A 13,897-nucleotide genomic window follows, 5' to 3' on the forward strand; every position below is an offset into this window, starting at 1 on the left:
TATGGCCCGCTACCTCAGGGGACCTTGATAGCTAGGGGACTGGCTTACTCTTGGTGCCCCGAAGTTCCCTCCTGCCCGCTGCAGGCTCTGTTTAGGGAAGTATCCCTTTTGCTTTTGTTGAGAGCTTCCAGGGTTGATAGGAGGGTGAGAGTGAGGTGGGCTATGAGTGACTTTATTTTTTCCCTGGTGGGGAAAGTTTGGTGTGCCTTGCGCTTGTCGTGCAGCATTCGGGCCATTACTGTTTTTCTTTTTTTTTCTTTTCTCCAGTGTGCCACCTGTGTCAACGCAGTCGCACGGCTTGGCAGGGTGGTCACATGGTGTGGCTTTCCTCGCGGCGATGCGCTAGGGCTGAGTGTCAACAGTGGACCTCATACCAGAAAATCCGCGCATGGAGGCTTGAAAGGCCTGTGGGCTCTAGTCTGCACACTTGATTTCCCATGCCCTCTGCACAAGTTGTGTGGGGGGGGGGCGGTGGAGAAGGATCGTCGTGAAGGCTTCAAAGGCTAGGAGGGTTGCTTGATCCGCGGGGCCCGTGGCAGGTGCAAAGGAGGTAGTCTCCGCTTCTTCTGCTCCTGAGGGGGATCGCAACCAGGGGGACCCCGGTTGGCCAAGAATCCAGTTCTCTCCTCCCCCACTCTTCTGTGCATGGTCAGGAGGAGTTAGTGGATTCGGAGTCTCAAATTTGTCCTGCTGATGCTCGAGGCTCGCTCCATGTCCAGAACCTAGGCTGGCCTCAGCGGGTGGTTCTGGACATGTCCTCAAACACCTGAGGTTGTGTGGTGCTTGTGCAGAGGGTGACCCCAGGGATCTGGATTCCTCGGATGAGATACAGGAGAATGCTGCGTCTCCCCAGGATAGGGGCCCGGACGGGAGTCAGACTCTGGATCCAGATGTGAGCAAGGATTATCCAGACCTCATGGAGGGACCCAGGATCAAGGGGGATGACCCTCGGGTGGTCCATCTGTTTGAGGAGGAGGAGCTTTGGCCCCTTATTCCTCAAGTGTTGCAAGAATTGGGGGTGAAGCTAATTTAGGAAGAGTCAGATAATGAAAATGTCACTCCGGTTCTGGATGGGGCTGCAGGTTCGCCTAGTGCCTTTTTCATATCTAAAAAGATTCAGAAGGTGATTAGCTGGGAGTGGGATTTCCCAGAAGCAGGTTTGAAGGTCGATAGGGCAGTGGCGAAGCTTTATCCCCTTGCTGGAATATCATTTGGGCCGCCTGAAGACTCCTAAATTGGATGTGGCAGTCTCTGCGTTAACTAAGAAAACTACAGTTCCAGTGGCGGGGTCTGCTGCTCTGAAGGATGTCCAGGACCGCAAATTGGAAATTCAATTGAAGAGCATGTTTGAGGTGTCGGCCTTGAGTTTGCGAGCCGCAGTTTGCTAGCATGATGCAGCGGGCTTGCTTGTGCTGGATTCAGAAGCCTCAGGAGCAGGCCTCATTGGGCGTGCTCTCCCCTGATCAGGCGGCTTGTCTGGAAGTGGGGGGTGGCTTATTTGGCAGATGCGTTGTGTGATTGGTGTAAACATCGGCCAGGAGCATGGTCTCAGTGGTGGCTGCGCAATTGGTGGACATGTGGTCCAAGACTCAGTTATGCAATCTTCCTTTTAAGGGGAAGCTGCTTTTCGGGGAGAAGCTGGATCAGTTGATGAAGTCCCTGGGAGAAACCGAGGGAAATAGACTGCTAGAGGATAAGGACAATAAAAAGGTCTTTCTACCCCAATCCCGTTTTTGGGAATCGAGGTTTTGGACCAGGAGATGGACTTCCATCTCGGGTTCCAAGCAGTCGTCAGGTTAGCAGCAGACATTTCGGGGTGCCGGCAGGTCTGCCAGAAGCAGGTCCAGTCAAGGGACTGGAGGGAGTAAGGCCTCTCAAAGAAGCCAGGTTCGCCCACTCCTGGCTGGAAGCGGTAGGGGTCAGGTTGTCACATTTTTATGAGGAGTGGGTCAAGATTACCTTGGACTGGTGGGTTCTGGAGGTTGTAAGACATGGTTACACCTTAGAATTTTCGCGCCTGCTCAGAGGAGCCTTTCTGGAATCCCACTGCTCTTCTTAAAGCAAACTGGAGTGGTAGAGGGGACTCTGCAAAGGTTGATAAGCTTAGAGGCCATATTTCTGGTGCCGCTGAGTGAGCAGGGGCAGGGAAGGTACTCCATCTATTTTGTGGTTCCAAAAAAGGAGGGCACCTTCTGTCCCATCTTAGATTTGCAAAAAGTAAACGTAAGCTTGCGGGTGCCACGTTTCCAGATGGAGATGACGCGTACGGTTATTGCAGCGGTTCACAAAGCAGAATTCCTGGCGTCTTTGAATCTAACCAAAGCTTATCTGCATATTCCCATTCAAAAGGACCATCAAAAATTTCTGCAGTTCAAGGTATTGGGCCAGCTCTTCCAGTTTTGGGTTCTTCCCTTCAGATTGGCCATGGTTCCCCAAACCTTCACAAAGGTGGTGATGGTGATGGCAGCAACCTTGTGAAGAAAAAGGATTCTGATCCATCCATATCTGGATGATTAGCTTAGCCGGGTGAAGACTGAGGAGGAGTGCAGTCGTTCCTTGCAACAAGTGATAAACACCCTCAGCTCTCTGGGTTGGGTGATCAATGTGGCAAAGAGTCACCTGGCTCTGTCTCAGTCGTTGAATTATCTAGGAGCCCGCTTTGAGCGGACAGATTGTCGAAGTTGCAGGCGCAGGTGACCTGGCTGTTGTGTCTTCTAATGCCAAGGGTCGGGGATTACTTGCAGGTGCTGGGCTCCATGGCCTTGACGTTGGATCTGGTTCCCTGGGCCTTTGCTCACATGTCTCCATTGCAGAAGGCACTTTTGTTCAGATAGAATCCGATGTCGGAACAGTATTATCTACTGCTCCCGTTTCTAAAAGAATCCAGGTCCAGTCTTCCATGGTGGCTGTTGAGGAACAACTTGGAAAGGGGAGTGGACTTGGAGGCTCCGGATCGGGTGATGGTGACAACAGATTCCAGGCAGTCGGCCCAGGGGCTTTGGTCAGTGGCGGAGATGGCCTGGTCCATCAATCGTCTGGAGACTAGAGCAGAGTACAGGGGCCTAGACGTGTTTCTGCCTCTGGTTCAGGGTCGGATGGTTCAAGTGTTTTCGGACAATGAGACAATGTACATCAGCCGACAAGGAAGAATGAAGAATCACGCAGTGGCTCGAGAACCTCAGCTATTGTTGGTGTGGGTGGAGGGTCACCTCAAGGGAATTGTGATCTCCCTTGTAGTGGGAGTAGACAATGTGCAGGCTGATTTCCTAAGCCGACAACAGCTGGATCCCAGGGAATGGGAACTGTCCCCGGAAGCCTGGAATCACATTTGTGCTAGATAGGGTGTTCCTCAGCTGGATCTCATGACAACCCAGGCCAATGCAAAGATGGTGAGGTTCTTCAGTCACAGAAGGGGAAGTCTGTTCGGTAGGAGTAGATGCTCTAGTGTGCCCGTGGCCTACATGAATCCTTCTGTATGTTTCCTCCATGGCCACTCATAGGTCAAGTGTCACGGCTTGTAGAAGCGCATCCAGGGACAGAAGTGCTAGTGGCGCTGGAGTGGCCACGTCCTTGGTTTGCAGACCTGGTGTATCTGGTGGTGGATGAACCTCTTTGACTGGCTCATCTGCCGGGATTGCTATGGCAGGGACCCATATTTTCGGATCATTAGGATCACTTGTCTCGCGACTTGGCTTTTAAGAGGCGGCACTTGCGCATGAAGGGTTATTCGCAACCAGTAATTTCTACTCTTCTCCAGGCTAGACAGCCGCCTACTTCTGTGGCTTACGTCAGGGTTTGGAAGGTTTTTGAGAGCTGGTGTCTACAGCAGCGGCTGGATCCTCTGTTGGCGACAGTTCCGCATATTTTGTCTTTCCTGCAGCAGGGCTTGTCTAAAGGTTTGGCCTATAGTTCGCTCCATGTCCAGATTTCTGCCTTGGGTTGTCTCAGGGGTAGTGTGCGGGGCAAGTCTTTGGTCTCCCATCCTGATGTCATCAGATTCCTGAAAGGGGTTAAGCATGTGTGACCTCTGGTTCGGAAGGTGTGTCCAGACTGGAACCTCAACTTGGTCTTACAGGTTCTCTGTGAGGCACCCTTTGAGCCTTTAGGATGAGCTTCTTTGAAGGACCTTACGTTGAAGACTGTTTTTCTGGTTGCAATTTGTTCAGCCAGGAGGATTTTGGAGCTTCAGGCTCTCTTGTCGCAATCCTTTTTTGCATATTACTAATGACAGGGTGTCCTTGCATACAGTGCCTTCCCTTTTGCTGAAAGTGGTTTCTGCCTTCCATGTGAATCAGTCAGTTGAATTACCGGGTTTCCCGGAATAGTCTAGAGATTCTTCAGAAGATAGAGATCTCCAACTTCTGGATGTGTGTCGCGCTCTGTTGCGTTATTTGAAGGTCACTAATTCCTTTCGGCGATCAGACCATCTCATTGTGGTGTTTGGTGGAGCAAAGAAAGACGAGAACTTACAAAGCTACTTTGGCCTATTGGTTGAAAGAGGCTATTTGTTCAGCCTATATTTGTAAGGGTCGCGCCATTCCTATGGATCTTAAGGCCTTTTCGACTAGAGCACAGGCAGCCTCTTGGGCGGAGTGTCAGTTGGCATCTCCCCAAGAGATCTGGAGGGCCGCGGTGTGGTCCTCGCTTCATACTTTCACCAAACGTTATCGATTTAATGTTTGGGCGCGAGATGATATGACTTTCGGAGAAAGTGTGTTGAGAGAGGGGTCTTTCGGGTTCGTGCCTGGTGTAGGGTTGCTTTGATACATCCCGCTTGTCTGGACTTGATCGGGGTATGTTCAGGAAAGGAAAATTGGTTCTTACCTGCTGATTTTTGTTCCTGTAATTCCACAGATCAGTCCAGAGACCCATTTTGGTATTACTGCCAAAAGTCTGATTTTTCCTGGTATTTTAAAGACTTTTCTTACCAGCTGAACAGTTATGTTTGAGTTAAGTGGTTCAGAGACTGTTTTGGTAATGGAGTTATGGTGATCTCCAGTTCAGGGGGATCCAACCTTGGGTTTTCCAGTTCGCCCTGGTAAAGGGGAATGCTATCTAATCTTTGGCTTGGATACAGATCAATATTGAGGGACTGCAGATGGCACTCTCATTTTATGTAGCATTGCCTCAAAGATTTTGTTTTCTGCCTACATCTGCTGGCAGAGATGCAAAACCCACTTGCCTGGACTGATCAGTGGTATTACAGAAACAAAAATTAGCAGGTAAGAACTAATTTTCCTTTTTGGGATCACACACACAGTTTAATTCTACAATAGGAGGTGCATGCGCTACTTCATCAACAAGCGATTCAGGTGCTACCTCAACACCAGCACAGCAGGAGACTCTATTCCCAATACTTCCTCATCCTGAAGAAGAGTGGGGGGTCTCCGGCCCATAGTGGACCTCCATGCCCTCAACAAGTGCATTTGGAAGGAGAAATTCAAAATGACTTCTCTTAAAACTATTCTTCCCTTCCTACAACCCAATGATTGGATGTGCTCCTTGGTTCTAAAAGATGCTTATTCACACATCCCAATGCACCAATATTTTTGGTGCCACCTGTGTTTTCAGGTCAACTCTCAACACTACCGATTTAAAAAGTCTTCCCTTTTGGTCTCTCATCAGCCCTCAGAGTGTTTACAAAATGTCTAGCCATAGCTGTGGCCTACCTAAGAAGGAAGGGTATAAAGGTCTTCCCATATTTGGACGATTGGCTTCTCATAACCTCGAAATCCAAAATTCCTCTGTCACATCTACTCAGGACTAAAGGCTGTCTGGAAAGCTAGGGTTTATAATAAACTACGAGAAGTCTAACCTTCAGCCAACACAAGTGCTTCAGTTCATAGGAGCAAAGATAAATACAATCCTTTGCAGAGCTTTTCTCACCGAGAGGATCCAGATATTTTGCAAGCTAGCTCTTCAGTTATAGCAACAGTTGCACCCCTCAGCACATCAAATACTCATTCTCTTAGGACACATGGCAGCAGCCATTTATGTTCCGCACACTAACCTTCAAATGTGTCATCTGCAGTGGGGGCTCAAAGCCCAATGGTCCCAGTACAGCCAACTTATGTCTGTAAAGGTAGCTATGACTCAATCCATGAAGATGTACATAAACTGGTGGCTAGCTCCATCAATTTTTAGGGATGAGAGCACAATTTCGCACCCCAATGCATCAACTCAAACTTTCCACAGATACATCCGCAAGAGGGTGGGGAGCTCATCTGCTAGATCTGAAAATGCAGGGACTATGGCCTTCAATAGAGAGGATCTTCCAGATCAACCTAATGGAGTTAAGAGCAGTTAAAAGCAATGCAATTTACACCTTTCTACCTCATCTTCAGGTCAGAAGAGTGATTATACACACAGACAACTAAGTAGCCATATTTTATATAAACAAGGAAGGCGGGTCTGGTGGCAGGATACTGTGCAAGGAAGTGGTACAGATTCTGGAATGGGCAGAAACATATTCCATACAACTACAGGCAATTTACCTTCCTGGAGTAGTGAATATGGAAGCAAACAGGCTCAGTAGGATCTTTCATCCCCATGAGTGGTCTCTACGTCAAGAGGCGGTGAATGATCTTTTCAGGACATGGGGCACCCCTTGTATGGACTTGTTTGCCACAGAAAACAAATCGAAGCTGCTGAGGTTTTGCTCCATGTACCCGAGTCCGGTCAGATTCTCATAGGATGCGTTCCTCGTTCCCTGGGTGGGAGACCTCTTTTATGCATATCCATTGATACCACTAATAGGTCGAGCAATTCAGAATGCATCACGGAAGAAACAGATCTAGTCTTCATATCTCCAGCTTGGCCCAGGCAACCATGGTACTCCTTATCTAGTTCACTTTTCTGTTCATACACTAATTTCTCTAGGAAACACTGTAGACCTACTATCTCAGGAAGGGGGGGTCCACTCTCCTGCATCCCATGCATTCCTCCCTGCATCTGATGACTTGGTGTTATGATTCCTGCCCGCGGAGTTATTCCCCACAAGTAGGCCTCCTACCTTGCACTGCCTTCTTCCATGCGGCTGAGGCCACAGACTTCCGCGGCATGGAGCCACACCTTGGGGCCTTGCCCACGCGGCCGAGTGGCCGCTGATGTTGACAGCATCTTGCTGCTTCCGTGCGGCCCAAAGCTGGGCTGCCTACCACCCATGCGGCCGGAGCCGCTGACATCAAAGCTGCGTTCTGCGGCAGCCGGAGCCCGCCTCATGTTCCTCGCGGGAGGGAGCCGCAAGTCTTCAGCCTCGTTTTCAGCGGCATGGAGCCGCCACCGCTGGGGCCTGTCCTGTGGCCTGGGGCTGCCCCTAAATGATTTCTTGCGGCAGGGACGCCGCCATCAGGCTCTCCCTGCTCCTGCTTGTGTCTCTGCGGCAGCATGGCCGCTCTCCAAGGTCCTGCCCCCTTCCTAAGGGGCAGGCCCGCGTCTTCTTCCCCTTCTTAAAGGGGCAGCGTAGGTGGGGTCCTCCTGGCCCCACCGGAATTCAGTTCCACCCGGTTTCCTCGTTCAGCCCTATAAAAGCATTTCTCTAACAGTCCTCCTGCTTAGCCTTGCATTGGAGTTTCCTGCTCCTGGAAGTCTTATCTTCCAGCGTTCCATCAGGTCTTCGTTGGAGTTCCATGTCTTGTCTTGCTTCCTGAGTCTTCGTGGTTTCCTGATGTTACATGTCTTCATGTTTCGAGGTTCCTAGTCCAGACTTCCTGATGTTCCTCTTCCTGATGTTCCAGACTCCTGGCATTCCACTTCCTGATGTTCCGAGGTCCCGTTCCTCCTTCGCTTGTTCCGAGTCCTCCTGACCCTCCAGCTCCTTTGGTTCTCCAGATGACACCTTGTTGGGGTAAATCCGTCTCATTGGTTCCTGTTCTTGTCATTGGAGTTTCGTCTCAGCTGGATTCCCTTCCTGTGCTTGTCCCTCTCTCCGTGTGGTCCGTGACCAGCCTCTTCAGGTTGTGTAGGGCGTGCTACAGGGACAGGGCGGTCCGTGACCAGCCCATTGGCTCTGCCCATGTTGGTGGGCTGTGTAGGGCGCCCTGAGAGACAGTGCCAATATCCGAACCTTCCAAGTTCCTCATCTCGTCCAGAGTCTTCCAAGTTCCTCGCCTCGTTCAGAGTCTTCCAAGCTCCTTGTCCATATCCAGAGTCTTCTCGTCCACGTCTTAAGTCTTCTGTGTCACAAGGCCTCCGTCTGCCCTCATACTCAGTCCGGCCTGCAGCTTCTTGCTGATACCCAGCGGCAGGTCCGAAAGGGCTGGGAACGGTCGGAGGACTGTTCACTAACCAACATTATGTTGTTGGCTTCCAGAAGCATGCAGGTCCGGCAGAGGGTCAGACTTTGTCTTCACCCATGCTGGGACACGTCTCGCCAACCCTCGGCACTGTCTTGGAGTCTTGCCGAGGCCCAAGGGCACACAATCCCCTCAAATGGGATCTCTCTCCTAGTTTCCCTCTCATAACACTTGGAGGTTGAGAGGGAGGTATTAAGTCACCGTTCTTTTATTATCAAGTATATGGGACATTCTAGTGTCCGCTAGGAAGTCACCCACAAAGAAGAATTATGCTTTCAAGTGGCAAATATACCTTCATTGGTGCCAGTCAAGGGAAATAGACCTGCTTTCCTACCCCCTTGAAATGCTGGTAGAGTATCCACATTTACTGTTTACGAATAGGCTGGCAACGTAGTCTATCAGAGTATACCTTAGTACTATAGCTACCTTTCATTAAGGGATGGACTATTCATTTCAACCAGGGGTGGATTGCAAGAAAATACTAGCCCAGGGGATTTTTTTTCAAAACTGGCCCATGGGGTACCTCAATCCCTTATATAATTTCCTTGCAGCTTATACTTCAACAGTTGAGCCTTTAGAAAGACATAATGTGACGTGGAGCCTGGCAGAACTGAGCCAAAAAATTTCCAAAATAAAATTTTAGATTTTTCCTAAATAAGAAGTAGAGAACTTCTTTAAGCAGGGATGAGCAAAAAGAGCTGTCGTCCCCCTTCCATCCTTTCAATTGGTTAGGTCTCCCCACAAGTTTGGTTACATCTCATATATAGATAGATATCCTGGTACAGTGCCAAAGTCTCTTGTTAACCACTCAGCTCTTGAACCAGTTGCCAAGTAATGAATCACACTGCCAACCAGTGTCAGGCACACACACATACACACACTTACCCAAATTTGCTCAGTTACTTAGATTGAGGAATATTTATTTGCACATACACACAAATACTGTCAGTATGTGGTTGTCTCTCACAAAGACACATGCACTCTTGTTCTCAGACACAAAGGGACACCCACACACTAACAACAAGAAAGAGAGTGTGCATCTTTGTGTTAGAGAGACACAAACACTTATCTCTGTCTCAGACATATACACATTTTGCTGTTGTGGTACTGCTGCTCATGTGCTCACACACAGGCCGATACAGTACAGTGCGCTCCGATGGAGCGCACTCTTAGCCTGCTATTGGACACGCGTTTTCCCTTACCCCTTATTCAGTAAGGGGAGGAAAACGCGCGTCCAACCCACGGCACCTAATAGCGCCCTCAACATGCAAATGCATGTTGTTGGCCCTATTAGGTATGCACGTGGGATACAGAAAGTAAAATGTGTAGCCAAGCCGCACATTTTACTTTCAGAAATTAGCGCCGACCTTTGGGTCGGCGCTAATTTCTTCCGGCACCGGGAAAGTGCACAGAAAAGCAGTAAAAACTGCTTTTCTGTGCACCCTCCGACTTAATATCATGACGATATTAAGTCGGAGGTCCCGAAGAGTAAAAAAAAGTAAAATAAAATTTAAAAAAAAGTGTAAAAATAAATAAATAAACAAAAATTTGTATTCGGCCCGCGGATGTCGGGCCGAAAACCAAACGCTCAATTTTGCCGGCGTCCGGTTTCCGAGCCCATGGCTGTCAGCGGGCTTGAGAACCAATGCCGGCAAAATTGAGCGTTGGCTGTCAAACCCGCTGACAGCCGCGGCTCCTGTCAAAAAGGAGGCGCTAGGGACGCGCTAGTGTCCCTAGCGCCTCCTTTTCCCCGTTTCTACCGCGCCACCTAATTTGAATACTGCATTGCGCGCACCGGCGAGGGGCCAGTGCGCGCGCCAGGAGAGCAGGCGCTCGTCCGCTCTCCCGCGGACAGTGAATGACACCCCCCCCCTCCCCATTTCCTGCCCCAGCATTGCCACATCTCTATGTAAAGTTCTTGCTTGCTGCCAGTCCTTTTCTAGCCTACAACAGCCCCTCCCTTTCCCATTTGCAACCCTTCTCAGTGCACCACCACTCTTCAGGAGACCCACAGGTTCCACAGCTAGCTGCCCCTCTCGGAGCTCAGCCCAGTCACCTTTCAGTAAACCTCACCAGCAGTGCACATGCATTTCCTCTTGACTCACCCCCTTCCTTTCTGTGCCTGTAATTTACCTAGACTTCTCCGCTACCCCATCAGAATATTCCCATTGACTCTGCATGTCTGCTGCTTTTATGATTCCCAGGCTACTACTCTGCATATCTACTCTGGGGGACGGACGGACACCAGAAGCAATCCATGCTGTTTCCTGGACTTTTTCTCTTTCTTTTTTTCTTTTTTTTAAAGTCCTGACTGAAACTGGGGAGAGTCAGTGATCTATAGCAGCACAGCTTTAGATGGAGCCTTGCTTTCCTATGTGGAGCCAGCAAAACCAGGGCTGGTGTGAGAGTATTAGGAACCAAGGGCAAGTCTTACAGGCTTGCATGCCTCTCTCCCCTCCCCTAAAACAATTAAAATTTATGCATTAATAATAATAGATTTTACCTGAAATTTATAGTATAGTCTTCGGAGGTAAAACATCACTTAAATTAATGTGTGTATTATTTTTATGTACATTGCTTTGGTGCCAACCAGAAAACCCTTGCAAAAACAAAAATGACTGTTGGAACTGATATGGTATTAGGCCTGTTGTAACACCTGTTGGGCTTGGGCATAGCCCTCAAAGTCATGAGTAAACCTCCCATATAAAAACAGCATCATCTGCCAGCACTCACTGTTACAGCCCTACTTATGAAAAGGCAACCCTTCAAATATGACACCAGGCCCAAAAACATCAATACATCTATTAGGAAAACAGAATAAGCCAGGCTGCTATAGATCCTCCCTACTCAGTAGTAGAATACTTCACTCTGGCTTCTCATGCAAAACACAGATAGATCCTCACCCAATACAGAATAAAGGGACCATAAAATGTAAACAGAAATGTACAGACATAAACTAAACTGGAAATCACAATAAATCAGACTATATGCAATGCAAAAAACAGAAAAAAATCATACCCCATAAAACATCAAACAAAATCAAGAACTATAAAACATCAATCACAATAGGAAAATCATACTAAAATATATATATTTCAAAACAGCTGATGAATAGTACATCAAGCAATTTAACTCATATACAAATTTTTTAAAATTTTCCAAACACCAATAAAATATTTCAGAAACACAAGTATGGTGAGTAGGGCCATGGAACCACGGCTACTGCCGCAGGGAAAATACAAAAGAAACACTAAGAGGAGGGCTTCAGGGGAGGCTCCCGCTCTCTGAAAAATATCACATGACTACTGTTGGTCGCCGCGATTCTATACTAGGCATGTGGCTGTGGAGACCAATACCTACCATGTGATTGGGGTGGCCCACCAGGGCATGCCTGAATCCCCAATAGGCCAATCCGCCCCTGATTTCAAACATCTGTTGGTGTCATTTTTCATGAAGGGAGTCTTAAATCTTTGCCCACCAGTCTCAAAACCTCCCATCCTTTATGCTTCCACCCTTTGAGCTCTTAGAGTTTGCCTCTTTGAAGTTTCTAACATTTTATTTATTTATTTATTTATTTTTATATACCAACATTTGATCTGAGATTTCACATCAGTTTACATTCAGGTACTGTAGGTATTTCCCTATCCCCAGAGGGCTTACAATCTAAGTTTGTACCTGAGGCAATGGAGGGTAAAGTGACTTGCCCAAGGTCACAAGGAGCGACATCAGGACTCGAACCCTGGTCTCCTGGTTCATAGCCCACTGCTCCAACCACTAGGCTATTTCTCCTCTATTCTAGGTCACAATAACCTCAGCGAGATGAGTCTGTGAACTTCAAGCACTAGATCATTATCCCATGAAAAAGTCACCTTAAGTACACAACTGTCTTTCTTACCAAAGATTGTTTCAGCCTTTCACCTGAATCAAACGATTTCATTAACTATGTTTTTCTCAAGACCTCGTGAAAATGACAGGGAAAGATTACTTAACACATTAGAATGTAAAAGAGCCTTGGCATAATACAAGAAAAGAACTGAAACAAATAACCGGGCTTCCCAGCTGTTTGTTTTTCAATCCAAATATTCCAGGGTTATCAGTAGCAAAAAGAACATTAGCAAACTGGATAACTTAATGCATTCACTTCTGCTACTTGTCCTAACCTTCGAGACTCAATCCAGAGTCAACAGACATGAATTTAGAGCCGCCGCAGCTTCTATTGCACATCTTCATAATGGGCCTTTGTCGAACATTTACAAAGCAGCTACTTGGTCCTTTTTTCATACTTTCACATCTCATTATTGTCTACGCCAGCAAACTGCTTCAGATTCCTCTGTGAGATAAGCAGTGTTACATCATGCCACTAGAGTTCGCGCCTGTCCACAAGATTTGCGAGGTGTGCACACAGAACTTAAGTAACTACATCAAATGACTGTCATCCTTGCAAATACTCAAGAGGTTTGTGCATGATAACAACCCTAAGCTGGGGACTCCCAGACAGCATGGCTAATTCAGCCTGCTTATCCATGGGGAAAATAAGCAAGTTTGCTTACCATAAACGGTGTTTTCCGTAGATAGGATGACTTAGCCATGCAATCCCACCCTCCCTGGACAGCCTTTGTCTTTGCTGCACTTCACTGACTATCTTATCGACAGAGGAGACCAGGCAGTCGCCTGGGAATGCCGTGCAGCCACACAGTGCAAACAAAGCTCTGTATTTTTTGAGAGACGCTCTGCCCCCACCCCAGCCATCCCAGACAGCATGGCTAATTCATCCTGCTATCTATGGAAAACACTGTTTACAGTAAGCAAACACTCATTCTGAAAATTGCACTCTGTACAGCGTTTTAAAATCTTTTAAGTTAGCAGGGTCTATTATTTTTACTCAATAAAAGCATCTCAATCGCCGATGTTATACAGATAATTTTATCAAGTGAAAGTAATAGTTTGTGCTTCCACTGTAGGAACACAAATAACAGTTCCTTGCTACTAATTTGATCAGAAACTGTGGAGTACTCGAGTAGATACAGTACAAGCTCTGGTTTCACATAATGGAAAAATGTTAAAAGTTTTTCATAAACTATTTTATTTATTGTATTTAATTTATATTCTGCCTTTCAAACACTTCAAAGCGGATTACATTCAGGTACCGTAGATATTTCTCTGTCCCCAGATGGCTCACAATCTGTTTGTACCTGAGGCAATGAAGAGTGAAGTGACTTGCCCAAGGTCACAAGGAGCAGCAGCAGGATTTGAACCCTGCCTTCCCTGATTCATAGCCCACTGCTTTAACTACTATAGCAGCTGTCTCTCCTCTACTTTTGATGGCTATCTCCTGTATTTTTTATTGCTTTGTTCTGGTGTCTTAGCCATTTGGGGACTGACTTTGCTAAATTGGTGGTCAGAAAAGTTAGATTAAGATAAGTGTTTTATTTTCAACCATGCAGCAGAAGCATAGGGCAATAATGCAAATTGCCCAAGGTTATATAGAATTGGTAGCAGAAACAAGAGTTGAACTCATGCCCCAGGCTGTCTCCTGAATTATAATCCAATGCTCAGACCGTGGTTACAGACTGCTTAGAATTAATAGAATGGAAATTGACAGT

At 47.5% G+C, this 13,897-nt stretch overlaps 1 protein-coding gene across 1 annotated transcript in view; it reads left to right on the forward strand.

Moving 5' to 3' along the window:
- ATXN2L (ataxin 2 like) overlaps positions 1-13,897 on the forward strand; it is a 235,148-nt gene that overhangs the window by 128,144 nt on the left and 93,107 nt on the right. The window lies entirely within an intron of this gene.

The sequence above is a fragment of the Rhinatrema bivittatum genome, chromosome 6 (genome assembly GCF_901001135.1).
Source record: "Rhinatrema bivittatum chromosome 6, aRhiBiv1.1, whole genome shotgun sequence".
Classification (NCBI taxonomy): domain Eukaryota; kingdom Metazoa; phylum Chordata; class Amphibia; order Gymnophiona; family Rhinatrematidae; genus Rhinatrema; species Rhinatrema bivittatum.